The following is a 13,510-nucleotide window of genomic DNA, read 5'->3' as shown; positions in this document are numbered from 1 at the left end:
TGGCTAATTAAGATTACGTGAAAACCCTGTGTGTGCAAAATAAATAAGACAGATAAAAAATCCAACTATACCTAACCCATAAAAAGGAAAGCCCAAGTCCCAAATCATTCTGCATTTTGACAACAGCGAATCACTAATGTTTTTCACAATAAATGGTTATTGCCATACAGGTCCCAGAGAACACAGACCAAAGAAACGTTCAAGACCTTCTAGGGAATCATTGAAAGAAATAGTCACATAAGCTTTCAAAACATCAGAAGTCCTTTCAATCACCCTTCACTGCATTCTTCTTCACAACATGCAATAACAGCTAATGTGAGAAATGCAAACTTAAAGTAATATTGTTTTGTTTTTCTTACAATAAAACAGCTTATTATTATAAATTAGCATGGCAACATCTTTTGAAAGCTGCATTAGCCATTGCATTCACATATTGCAATGGGATGTTCGTGATGTATTGAAACTCCAAAAAACAAATCCATTTTAATTTAACGTACCAAGAACACATGAACAAAAAAACTGCCTTGGGAATACACCACTGTAATGATCTATTATACCTATCCAGAAATTAATATATCAAAGGGAGCGAAACGGTAGACAGGTAAACCACCAACTTACAATTATATTAGCCCACATCAAGGCTTTCATATACTCTCCCAGACAGACCTTTTAAACATAAACAGAGAAAGTGTTACATTTGTGACAAATGTAACAAACAAAATCATTTATAGATCGCAAAATATTATAGACAAGATTTCTTTCCCAACCACACTTCACAATATATATAGGACTGTAGAGGGCTGGCTTGTTTCTGTGGGTGTTGATTTAACCTGTTAACACGGCAGATTTAGGCAGGCTATGGAAGTAGGCCATATATATATATATATATATATATATATATATATATATATATATACATACATAAAACTATAATGCTAGTGTTATGAGTTTTTCACTAATTGCACAAACTGTATATAAGCCATAGCAGCCATGCCACATCTCACCCATAAGAACTAGAATATGATTCCCACTAAAAACAATGGCCTTGTGAATAAGGAGCCTGTAACTCCACAGCCTCCAGTATCTTTGACCCCTATGCCATGTTTTCGGGGGGAGCGCTGTGGCACATGCGACACGTGAAGCGTCAGTGTCTTTACTTCTGACAACCCACTGTAGCCAGAGTTAAAGACCCAGGTACACGCAACAGGTGGAAGCCATTGGAAGCTCCACGTAAATAACGACTGACCCGGAAGCGTTCTAACACGGTATCCACTCCCCGTCCCCACTACTCACTGTGCGCCGGGCTGCGCCACGCTACAGAGAGGATGGGGTTACACACGAGCTGACCGACACAACGTTCCAAGCCCGTGCTACACAGCACAGGCGTGGAACTGCTCGCGTCGCTCAGCTTGCGTCAGAAGGCAGGCGGGGCCTCATGGCATTTCTATAGAGCGGCCGTGGGCGCTGGTAGATGACGTAGCGCTCATAGTTGGCTCAAGGCTTAAAGCTTTTATCCAGAGTGGGAGGGGCTTTTGTGTGTTGCACGTGGTTGTCAGGCTGGGGCTGCGACATACGTGATGTGATCAGGCTTTCATGCTTATTATATGTCCCTTGTGTTTGCAGCACAGCTGTTGTCATGTGTGTGGCTTTTAGAGGCGGGTTTCGCCACACCTGGCTGGTTGGGGATCGTGGGAGTTGTTGTTCAATAATACTTTAATAAATGGGGAGAGACACTGGGAGTCAGAGGAGGTGAAGTCCTTAGGTGCAAGCAGTAATAGTAACCAAGTGGCATTTCTTCGATCTGCTCAAATAGCTTACAAACAAGATAGTTACATAGTAACTTAGGTTTAAAAAAGTCCCAAATCCTTCAAGTTCAAACCATCTGCATATCTGTTCTGCTTTTGATCCAAAAGAAGGCTGTGTTTTAGATTTTCCCGCTTAGACGGGGAACAAATCATTCTTGACTCCAGCAGTGTTTTTTTAGAGATGGTTATCAAGACACAAAGTATGAGTATAAGATGACCCCCCCAAGCTTTGAATATTAATTTAGGAAAAAAGAAAAAGCCTGAATATGACTACCATATAGGAAAAGAGTTTTACTAGTAAGTATTAATTTATGAAAACTATTTTTTCATGTTTAATAAAAACTATGACTGAGGAAAATTCATTTCTTGTTTTAATTTCCTATTATTTGCCAACCTGCCCCACAGTTATGTACATCTGCCCCAAGGCTTGCCACTCTGCCCCCAGATATGCCTTATACCCCCTTATATGCCACTCTGCCTCCCAGATAAGCCTTATACCCCCATTTATGCCCCTCAGCCTCGCTGATATGCCACTCTGCCCCCCAGATAAGCCTTATACCCCCTAAATGCCACTCGGCTTCCCCCAGGCTTACCAATGCATCCCTAGACTTTTCCCCTGTGCTTTAAACTCCCTGGTGTCTAGTGGGGGCAGCTGTTGGACATCTGTGCGATGAGCGTAGACAACCTCCGCTTCTGCCCGGCACTTCTGCTGGGCTTCTACGATGGAGCACCGGAAGTTCATGTCATGCCCCAAAGGCAGTGCCGGCAGCAGCAGAAGTTGTGTGCGCGCATCACGTAGACGTCCACTGGCTGCCAGAGAGGAGGATCCAGGTCTCCTGCAGCGCTGCAGAGAATTTGCTCTGAAAAAACCCTGTCTTATAGTCAAGCAAATATGGTAGTTTACTACTCTGAGAATAAATAAAATGTATGACTGTTCCTTTAAGGGGACACTCAACACTCTCCTCAAGGGCGCAGCTTCATTCACCTACCTTACCTATCCATCTACCTTGCAGCGTATTGAAGCAGAACACTGGGATATATCAAAGTAGAATGCGACATTCTATAAGGTGGTCACGTGGCAGCTCCCAAACTGGCACACGATGTCCATTGCTCATGTAAGCCGGTCAGTGGAAACGTGGAAAGTACTGTGCCTGAAATCTCAGACACTTGGGAAGCATATGTTGCCAACCATTGTGTGTTTAGTGCTGTCCGTCAGTACGTGAGGTGTGTATACTGACAATTACTCTATACGTCCTACATGCTGCAGGTCACCGAAATGTGAAAAGTGTGTGTCATTGAGAATGTGGCATCCCTAACTACTTCTATCCCAAGTTTTCCAGGACAGTCCCCCAAAAAACTCAATGTGCAATGTGCATGTAGAGTTCCAACATGCTGACTGATGATGCATGTGCAGAAGTACCCAGGTACTGTGACATGGGATGTGCGCCACCACTTAATGCTTTACACGTGTGTCATAGAGATCAGTCTTCTAAAGATGAATTGGCTCTGTGTTAGTGGTCAAGTCTTATTAGTCAGTCAAGTGTTTCAATTCAAGAAGTTAACCTTCAGTTTCACTGGAAACTTTACAGAAGCTCAATTTAAAAGGCTACCCCAGCCATTATACGCACTTTAATGCATATAATAGCTGCGTAGCCCCTTTATATTTTCATGGTGTCTCCAGTAAGCTCCAGAGCTGCTGGATTAGAGACTGCTGTGCACGGAAAGAGTTCCTATTCATTTCAATGGGATACTCTACCACTGAATGGCTGCTCCAATTGTCAGACCACAGAGGAGGAGGGTAGCTGCAGCAGCTATGCTGCAGTTTCTACCCCAGGTAAGTGCTCTTTTTCATTTGGGAAGAATGCAAATTAAGAGCACATTAATATGCCTTCTTCTTCTTTAGAGGGGGGTTTCTCTGAACACCTCCCTCTTGCTTAGGTTTTATTTTTTTTATTCAATATATAACATCGCATCAACAAAAACAATAACATGAAACGACAACATGTAAGTTCACATACATATTGATGCGTCTATTAAAATACATATGATATAAGACAAAATTAGACTACAGACTACCTAGCCTAAGCCCCCACAAAACATTAGCGTACTGGCATACCAACAATTTAGGAAGAGAAAGAAGAAAAAGAAAAGAAAGAGAGAGAAAGAAAAGGGGAAAAAACCAAAACAAACCAATCTCCCTCATTCACTACATACCAGCCGTACAATTCATTCATACAGTCAAGCTCATTTTATATAATTAATATAGATATATGTTATATTTTAGCTTTTACTAACAAGAAGGAAAGTCAGGATGCTGAGCCAACCAAGGTCTCCATATGTTGTAAAATTTATGAAGTCGCTGATGGGATAGAAAAAAACGCGTTCCATTAAACAGTGGTGTCTGATTTGATTCACTACACGATCAAGAGAAATAGGTAGTGATTGCAACCGTTGTCTGGCTAAAATTATCTTCATAGCCTCTTGCTTAGGTTTTAACATACTAATTGGCTATTGGCCCCTCATGCCTCTCTGCAGCTATGATCAGCTTGTTTTACAATGCGAGCGATAATGCCATATTAGCAAATTAGACTAAAGTAAGCTTTTTGTTAATCTTAACACAAAATAGACACAACTGCAGTGCTCAAGGCATGTAATGTATATGTGCCCCAGGCATGTAATGTATATGTGCCCCACCCCAGAGTATGCACGAACAGCTTCTCAAACCATAATACCAAAGTCCAATACAAAATACAAATACTATACTTCCCGGAGTTAAAAATAGTTAAAAATCTGTATTATTTATTCCATTTCTTCTAAAACACATAGGTGCAGCTCAACATGCATGACACTAAGCAATAAAATAAAATGATCTTGTCCCTTTAATCACAGATAACAAGATGTAGCACCCCCCCAAAAAAAAAAAACCAAAACAACAAAATGAACCAATGGGAAAAAAATGTCAACATGAAAAATCTCCAAACATAAAGCTATTTAGAATTTTTTGCTACAGTTACGTATAAAAGTTTGGTGGCTGAACATATTATCTATTATATCTTTAATCTGATATAAATAATAAAACTAAAATAGTTAAAATAAAATATATAGTTAGTAAATTAGTTTAAAAAAACCTTACAATAATAACATACAAGACACATTTTGAAATGCAGACTCCTAATTCTCTGTTATCACTGAATTACAAATGGCATATTTGTTTTCTGTGATATTTTTGTTTTAAAACACTGAAATTTGAAATAATTGTTTGTAAGATGGTTTTATTTTTGGCAACATTTTATTATGAAAAATGAAAATAAAATATTGCTTGCAGCAACCAAAGTGTCATAGAATACTTTGGAAATGGTGATCTTCAGTGATTGGCTGACAGTTACCAGCCAAGCATGGACACAGTCTTTTTAAAGAATGTTTATCAGTGATTGGCTGGTATTCATCAGCCAATCACGATCGACTTGTTATTTTCTTTTTTATCTATAGAAAAAGAGGAGCCGAATAAGAATCGGAAGGGGGTTACTGAGCAGTTTCATCCTCTGTCGACTGAGAAGTGACCTCTGATACACAACCAATGGCCAAGCCATGGCAAAGATCAGCCAGGATACCGCATGGCCTCTGGTGGTAAACCTATTCTTAGCGTTGCTAGCGCTGCTTCCTGGGTTCGTAAATGTAAACTTTGCCTGTGTCAGGAGCAGGTAGGTTAGGTGTCTGGGACACTAGGCCTAGTATCTCAGTACTCTGGAAGCTCCTTAATCACACAGAGGAAATACATTTCCCTAAGAAGGATACAGTTACCGTATTACTGGCCTTTGCTTGGAAACCATAACTGTTGCTAATTCCATGATAAAACCAACACCTGTTAAGGTCCTTCTTATTCAGGCTGTGGCTCTGAAGGAAAATAAAGTATGGGCCTTCTATGGTAGTTGGACATAAAGTAACCAAATTCATAGATTTAGACACAAAAAATGTTTAAAATAATATCCCAGTATTCACAGATTGATGAATAATCAGGAAGTGAAAACATGTTCGCAACACTCAGACGCTTCTAAATAAAGGCTCACCTTCTAAACCCTGTTCCTCAAAAACAACTATCCCTAAAGTGAAGAATGGTGGTGGCATCATCATGCTGTGGCAATGGTTCTAATTTGGAAGGCCTAGGCATCTTGTTAAAATTGAAGGGATGATGGATGGAGTTCTTGCTGAATACTCAGCAAGAACTTCCTTCAGACTACTAAAAAACTAAAGGTTGGTGATTTTTTTTCCTTCTGAATATTGACTTAAAACGCAAAACAAAAAAGTGAATGTCCTGGAGTGGTTAGCGCCATGATCTCAATCCACTTTAGAATCTGTGGCACTATTTCAAAATCACGAGCCACGCTCAACCAACCAACCTGGGGCACATCTTCTCTCTGACACTGTGTGCAATGCTGTAGAATGTGGCTCTACCATATATTCATGTGAAAGAGTTAAATATTGACGCACACAACATATATTCAATTCATGTATCAACTTATTTTTTTGATAATTTTGCCATAATAATTTATTATTATTATTATTATTAAAACTTTTTTATTTCTTTAAATAAAACATACATGATAAAATTTCAGTTTGCCATTTGTAATTCAGTAATATAAAACATATGGGTAATAATATAATATAATAACAATATTAAACAATTACTTCTGGGTAATTATTATTTTGCAAGGCACAGTTTTTTTATATATATATATATATATATATATCTATGCACACCTTACCCCTGCCCCTTTAAACCATTCCATACATAGAAGTGGCTGTAGTGAAGCATTCTGTTCACAGGAGGGGATACAGTAATTATTTGTATAGCTGTCATGCCCTTTTTGTTATTTAATATATTCCCTTTTCTACAATTAGTTTTCATGCTTCAGAGGGTAAGACAGAGCTTTATATTGCCAACCACCAACCCCAGAGGTAAAGGGAGTCTCAAGGCTTGCAGCGTTTCTGCGTGTCCTTTCTGAGAAATAAACAGCTTGCCAATAATTTATTTTTTACGGAGTAAGGGATATTTATGTGGGCTAACAGTTTTTAAAATAATAGCTTTCAATAAGTACAACCCACATAGACTCCGTGGGTGATTTTTAAATGTAAAATATTAGCTTCTTCCCAGTGCTGCTGCTGAAACTTAGGAGCGAGCTAATTAGGAGTTCACTGGAGACAATGAAACCACGTAACTTCCAAGTTAGTTCACAATATTAATTGCCAAGGTCGGTTAGCATCACCGGTAGGTATTATATATATATATATATATATATATATACATTGAGTAAGGGGCCAAACTTTCAGACGACATTCAGAGACAGTGGAATCAACATATAGCGCAAAGAGAGATATGTGATTATATATATATATATATATATATATATATATAAAACACCTTTAGAAGAACTTAATAGGGCCTGACTGGAGATGAAAAGCAGCCCTGTAATCTGTAATCTGTAAATGATGTACATGTGGTCGCTGGCTAGATCCAGGCAGAGGCCACACACCGACGGACCGGATCCGCCGTCGCTCTACCAGGCGTTTTCCTGGTTTGCCAGATGGGCAGCTCAACAAACCTTTTTTTTTTAATTTACATGTCATTTAAATTTCATTTCTCTGATATGAAAAATGTAAACCATGATTGGATCATTTGGAATGTCATAAATATGTTGTTTCCAAAATCAGTAGTTGAGGTCCTTCTTCTGCTCTTTTCCTTTCTTTTGAGAATTTGAACAAGAACAGAAAGAACCCTGATAGAAATGAGTGTGGTAAAAGAACATTATATTCTATTGTTTTATGAGGCCGAATTAATCTGAATTATTATTATTATTTTTTTTTAATTTGGCGCTATTTTTGAGTTATTGTGTAACATCTCTTCTTTTCCTGATGTTGGTGCCTAAAATTATTGTACGTCTTCAGGAATGAAAAAAAAAATAAGTAGCAGCAAAAAAAAAAAAAAAAAAAAAAAGAGCCGGAAAAGGGACTTCAAGATAAAATAGGAGAATATTCCTGTTAAATGCATAGTTGGGGAAAAACATGAAAAAAAAACCAAAACAAAAATAAAACCTTATAACTTTTTTAAATATATAGGTTAGTGAATTTATGCCCTTCTAATGTTAAACTTTATTAAGTGGCACAGCACAATGAGCATATGTTAAGCTTCACCTTTCATAGGTATCACTATATTTTATTATTAACCCCTTAAGGACAATGGGCGGTCCTTAAACCCATTGAAAACAATGCATTATGAGCCCGTACATGTACGGCTTTGTCATTAAGGGGTTAATATACATGACACTAAATAAAATACAAACTTCTAGACTCTTGCATTTGACGCGTCTGAATATCTTGGGTGTGTAATTAGTGTAGCATTGTGTCCATTGTGGTTGTAGGTAATAATAAGTTTAAGTTTATTTCTATCATCTTACTTGTGCTTAATTCTGCTTAACGCATAGTTCAGACAGTGAGATGACGTTCCTCACTGGAGTTTAACTTTAGAATACTTTGGAAATTTGTTCTGCAAACTGTTTGGTTAGTGAATACGCAATCCCTCGGTCTAGTGTGGGGACTAAATGACCAGTTGAATGATACAGGGCCAACTCAGCCCTTCAAGCCGGAGATACCTGCCAGTATGGTTCCTTCATAATAAATATTCATGTAAAAAGTCGAAACCACAACTGTCCCTTTAGTAAATAAACCCACGTGTTTAGCAACTTGAGAGAAGGGCTTTTCTTTAACTTCCTTGCGCTTTGAAAATGCACCGGAAGATGCGGATGGACTTGCTCATCTCATATGAAAAGGGAATAAAGAGTTGTCGGCACTGTGCTCAAATCATTTCAATATTCTTTTCACATATAAGGCATGCTGCGACGCAGCGCAGAACACATCAACAGCTTCGCCGTGTATATATGGGCATATCATTTGTACAATCAACATCTTTCACACCAGAAACACTCATATATTCGTAGGGACTCTTATTGCGTTGCAGCATAGCACCAACAGCCATTTATACATTCGCCTGTAGCACATTATAGGAAACAGTTCCAAAGGAGACGACAGTACAGGTCCAGGCTGGCCCTTTAAGGCCAGCGGCTGCCTGATGATGTAGGTGCGGCCGACGGCTGGAAATGCTCCAGCGCACTCTGTGTTTTTATGCTCACGTAGTATGCGGCCAGGTATACCAAATGGCCAGTCCAGGAATTCCCTGGCACAACACTTGTGATGTAATGACTCACAAATATACATTAAGCGTGATGTCACACCCTGTATTGTATGCTCTGCTTATATTATTGACCCAGCCAATATCCCATGCAGTTCAACCAATGATGAATGCACGTTATACTTTTGAAGTGCTTTATTTCTGTGTATGGGAGGAAGCAGCAGAATAGTGCCATTGAAGTAAATGGGAGTACTTTTTACGCATGCCCATAGGGGTCTTATTAGAGCCCTTAGGAACTTCAGCGTGGATCTCCTGTGGGTAAAACGCATAGTGGAGGATTCTGCAGAATCCCTCCATGCATTTGCAAGGGCTAGAAATGATCATTTCAAGCAGGTTCATTTATATCACATCCATTGTGTGATGGGCGGACTGTCCTCTTAACTTGCTATATTGTCCACATTAATGTTATTGGTAATTATGTATTCTCCTATTTGTTACAGTGCTACCAGGCAGGTATGATGTCATAATGTATTTAGATGCTGTAAAGAAACAAAATAATAAACTTAAGACCCAAATGAGTTCCTTCACTCTAACCAGCTTTAACTATTTAATTTAGTTATTATTTAGCAACATTATATTCCACAGTTTTGTACATAGCAAGTAGAACCTGGCATAATATTTTGCACACAAACCAAATGTTAATATAGAGCCCTGCTCAAAAGAGCTTCCATTCTAGAAGCTAGACCTTCAGAAGTAATCTGATACTTATCTATTGAAATTGTTGCATTTTTGGGAAACATAAAACAAATGATCTCTTGTGAAAAAGTCAAGTTAGAAAAGAAGGGGATGTATGCTAGATTTATTCTTAAAGAATTCAATAAGTGCATTTTATTAGGGCTAGCCTGGAAATGGAAAAGAAAGTGGGGGGAATGACAGCTGATTAAAGTGAAAAGACATGTGGAATGTGTGCAGACTTTAATGGAGAGACATTTAGAAGGTCAAAGTATCTTATTATTCGATTCCACAGTGAGCACCTTTAAGCGCATAACAGGACTTAATCTTCCTTTGCGTTTCATTCCTCTAACAAAACCAATCTCCAGAATCCATTTGACATTTTACTGATTTACTCCACGGGATCTCAGGTCCTGCTACCAACCCTGCTGGGCTTCAGTCCTTAAAACCACCACTTATTGAACAAAACCAGCCCAATTAAAGGCTGCTATAAATATTCTTAATTCTCATTTCAAGTACTTTGCACAAACCTTGAGTTTGGTTTTATTAATTTTTTCTGTCTTATTTGTATTAACTATTTATCAATATCATAGCTACCGATAGGCACTTGTATTTAATAGTAAAATATTTAAAAACATAAAACAGTACACTTTGCTTTTTTCGTTTTTCCTCCCCTTGAAGTTTATTAACATCCAGCGTTAATAGCGCTTTAATAGACTTAACCCCTTGTACGTGGCATCACATTTAGGTTTCTTAAATATAACGGGTTCCAAATTCAACCCGAAGCGTTAAACCTATACTAAAATGAGACACGAATAATTAATATCTGCCAAATGATTGTTATTTTATATCAATAAATATATATTAAATTATTTAGTAATTTTCTATTTTGGGTTAAAATATAATTATTGTTACATATGAAATGTGAAAGTCCTAAATTAGAGTGCTAAATTTAGTGTTTATATAATCGATTTTGATGTTTAATAACATTGGAAAAAAAATGCAATTATTTTTTTTCCTCTTACATGGAACAAAAATTACCCCAAAAATGTTAAATGTATGACACATTTACTTGGACAATGAAGATAGAATAATGATAGATAATGAAGCAGAAACGAACAAAAAAAAAAACAAATTCATTGCTGGTAGTGTTAAATAATATAGCCAATATAATTTTATTACTTATTATATAGGAATTGTTTTCGTGTTTATTAAGGGAAATCTCTTTCCTTTAACAGGTGTTTCGTACATCTGACGCAAAATCGAATTATGCGCTTTATCGATCTACTCACTGGAATTATGAACCATTCATCTTGCCCTTCTATATATGCAAGTAAAAATATGTGCATGTATGTAAAGCAACGAATTAAGAAAGATTTAACTCTTTGTGTGCTCAAGACTTATTCATCAAGCAGCGTAACGCACCCATCCCGATAATCAATACCACCGGGAGAAAACGAGAAAACGATCGTACCAAAAGAGTAATTTATATTATCAGCTAATATTAATATGCATTATTATTTTTCATTGAGCACATTTTTTCGAAGCGATCGCATGTATTTATTGCTAGATATATATATACATATCGCATATATATATATATATATATATATATATATATATATATATATATATATATATATATCGCATAGAGCACAGTGCCTCTGCCATGCCTTCCAGTCTCGGGCTTCCACTGCTGTGCTGTCCATGTGCGATCGGTATGCTCGGTTATGTGCAGACAAGTGATCGAGATGTAGACTATAACCACATACATAGCTTATACAGAGAGGATCTGATTATAAACTATTGACTGAATATATATATATATATTAGAGTCACCTTTCTCGTTTATTTAGTTGACAGCTTATATAATGCGTATTTTCTCGCAGTGAAGTATATAATTCCTACACAGTGCACTATATACTGTATATAGCATGTGTACTGTGCTGTACTGTGTCCCGTGTGTCATCGTAAACATGCGTGGCCAGGAGGCAGTATATCAGGTGTAGCCAGGTGCCGTTAACCCCTCCGCTCCCGGGCCCAGCTGTGGCTGATTGCACAGCCCCCTGATACAGTTAACGCTCGGGCTATTTTAATACATAACATGCCCCAATGGCTCTTCCTGTTTGGTGGTGAAAGTGACTGCGGGATACAGACACCTGGTAGGGGTTCACAGCAACGGTCACAATATATTTATACTCCTTTAAAGCAAGTACATCTACAGCCACCCACCGCATTCCTCTGAGTGAAAACACAATGCACGGGGATTAAGCATCTGCCAAAAAGTTACGCAAATAATACGTTATCTTCCCCAACCTGTCATCTTTTTATAACTATTATAATTATATGAATTGCTAAATTGCTATTTTTATGGTGCAAACATTATATATATATATATATATATATTTATATATATATATTTATATATATATATATATATATATATATATATAAAATGTATGTATGTGTATATATATATATATATATATTTATATATAGTTTTTGCACCATAAAAATAGCAAGCTAGGAATTATATATATACCGTATATCTGTCTGTATACCTTTTTTTACCTGGATGATCTAATAATAAGGGATTATGGCTAAGGGGAAGGGTTTAATCAGTTAGTGTAGTATATTACAACATGTGAAAACCAGAACAGTTGGAGGGCAAAGTGATACATCTGGGAGAGCCAGCAGGAACATTATATTGAGTGCCCACCAAGGCTGTACCCTGTATGTTCAGAAATCTCATTGAGAGAGGGCCATCTAAGGTATGGGGGGGGGGTCATTGCCCCTAAGGCTGCTCTGATGTTGAGATTTTGGGCAACTGTCATTGTTTTTCATGTTTAATACTTGCAGTCTTAGCCATTGGTAATCTTGGATGGATTTATACCCTAACTGGATTCATTTTTTATAATGCTGCCCTTTTAAGGTGTATGTTGGACAGGGCTGAGAATGTATTTTGGTTTTGGGCCATGATATCACAAGGCCATTTGGCTGGGCTGTTTCCCTGGGATGAATGTTGTCAGGTTGCCAGTCCTCCCCAAGTCATGTGTGAAGTAGTATTAGGCTCCTTGGCAATGGTGTCATGTCTAGTGGTCCAGCAGACCCTCTGCTGCATAACCAGGAGCATACCACTCTATTGGGCAACCAGGCTCCTTAGTGCAGCGCTCCTCAACCCTCTCCTCAAGGCACACCTAACAATCCAGGATTTTGACAGCACAGAGGGAAGGGGTGGCTTGTGCATTACCCTGGCCTAGGTCTAGTGAAGCCCCAACCTAAATGCGCCATTGCCATTCCCTTTAGCTGTAGTTGGACAATGAGTTTCACCAACCTCATTCTGTTGAATGTAGGTGCAAAGTGTAAGCAAAGTTCAATGCCTTTTTATGTGTTAAACATTTACAATTAGTGGGAAAGAAAGAGTCTTGGACATCTCTGCCCTTCCGTTTCAAATGTACATGTGATATTATCCAACCAGTGCTCAACAGTGGAGTCCACCAAAGCTCATTGACTACTACAACAAATATACTTTTGTGATTATATTTTTGTGCGCATCATACTTGGTAGCAAAGTTACTATGAGTTGTTAATAATAATAATACTAATATATAAGTGTTTACTTTAGGAAAGACCTATCCAGTAATGTTCTCTGTGCAGTAACACAAGGCTATTTTCCAAGTTGTCACCAAATGGCCAAAATCATAGCTGAATGAGCCATTATTGGCTTAAGCTGAAAACCTCACTTGGCCTGGCTTATCAATAGCGGAGAAACATAAACCAAGCTCTATTTT

General features: G+C 38.0%; 1 protein-coding gene across 2 annotated transcripts in view; it reads right to left on the bottom strand.

Annotated features, from left to right (window-relative positions):
- Nucleotides 1-1,422, bottom strand: part of ZCCHC7 (zinc finger CCHC-type containing 7) — a 77,889-nt gene extending 76,467 nt beyond the window's left edge. The window contains exon 1 of one of the 2 annotated variants that reach the window (XM_053465821.1): nucleotides 1,294-1,422. The gene's annotated coding sequence lies outside the window, so the exon portion shown is untranslated. Of the gene's footprint in view, nucleotides 1-1,246 lie in introns of both variants that reach the window. The other variant, XM_053465822.1, reaches the window with a different exon arrangement.
- Between the last annotated feature and the right edge of the window lie 12,088 nt (nucleotides 1,423-13,510).

The sequence above is a fragment of the Spea bombifrons genome, chromosome 1 (assembly GCF_027358695.1).
Source record: "Spea bombifrons isolate aSpeBom1 chromosome 1, aSpeBom1.2.pri, whole genome shotgun sequence".
NCBI classification, from domain to species: Eukaryota; Metazoa; Chordata; class Amphibia; order Anura; family Pelobatidae; genus Spea; species Spea bombifrons.
This window is presented reverse-complemented; position numbering and strand designations above follow the sequence as displayed.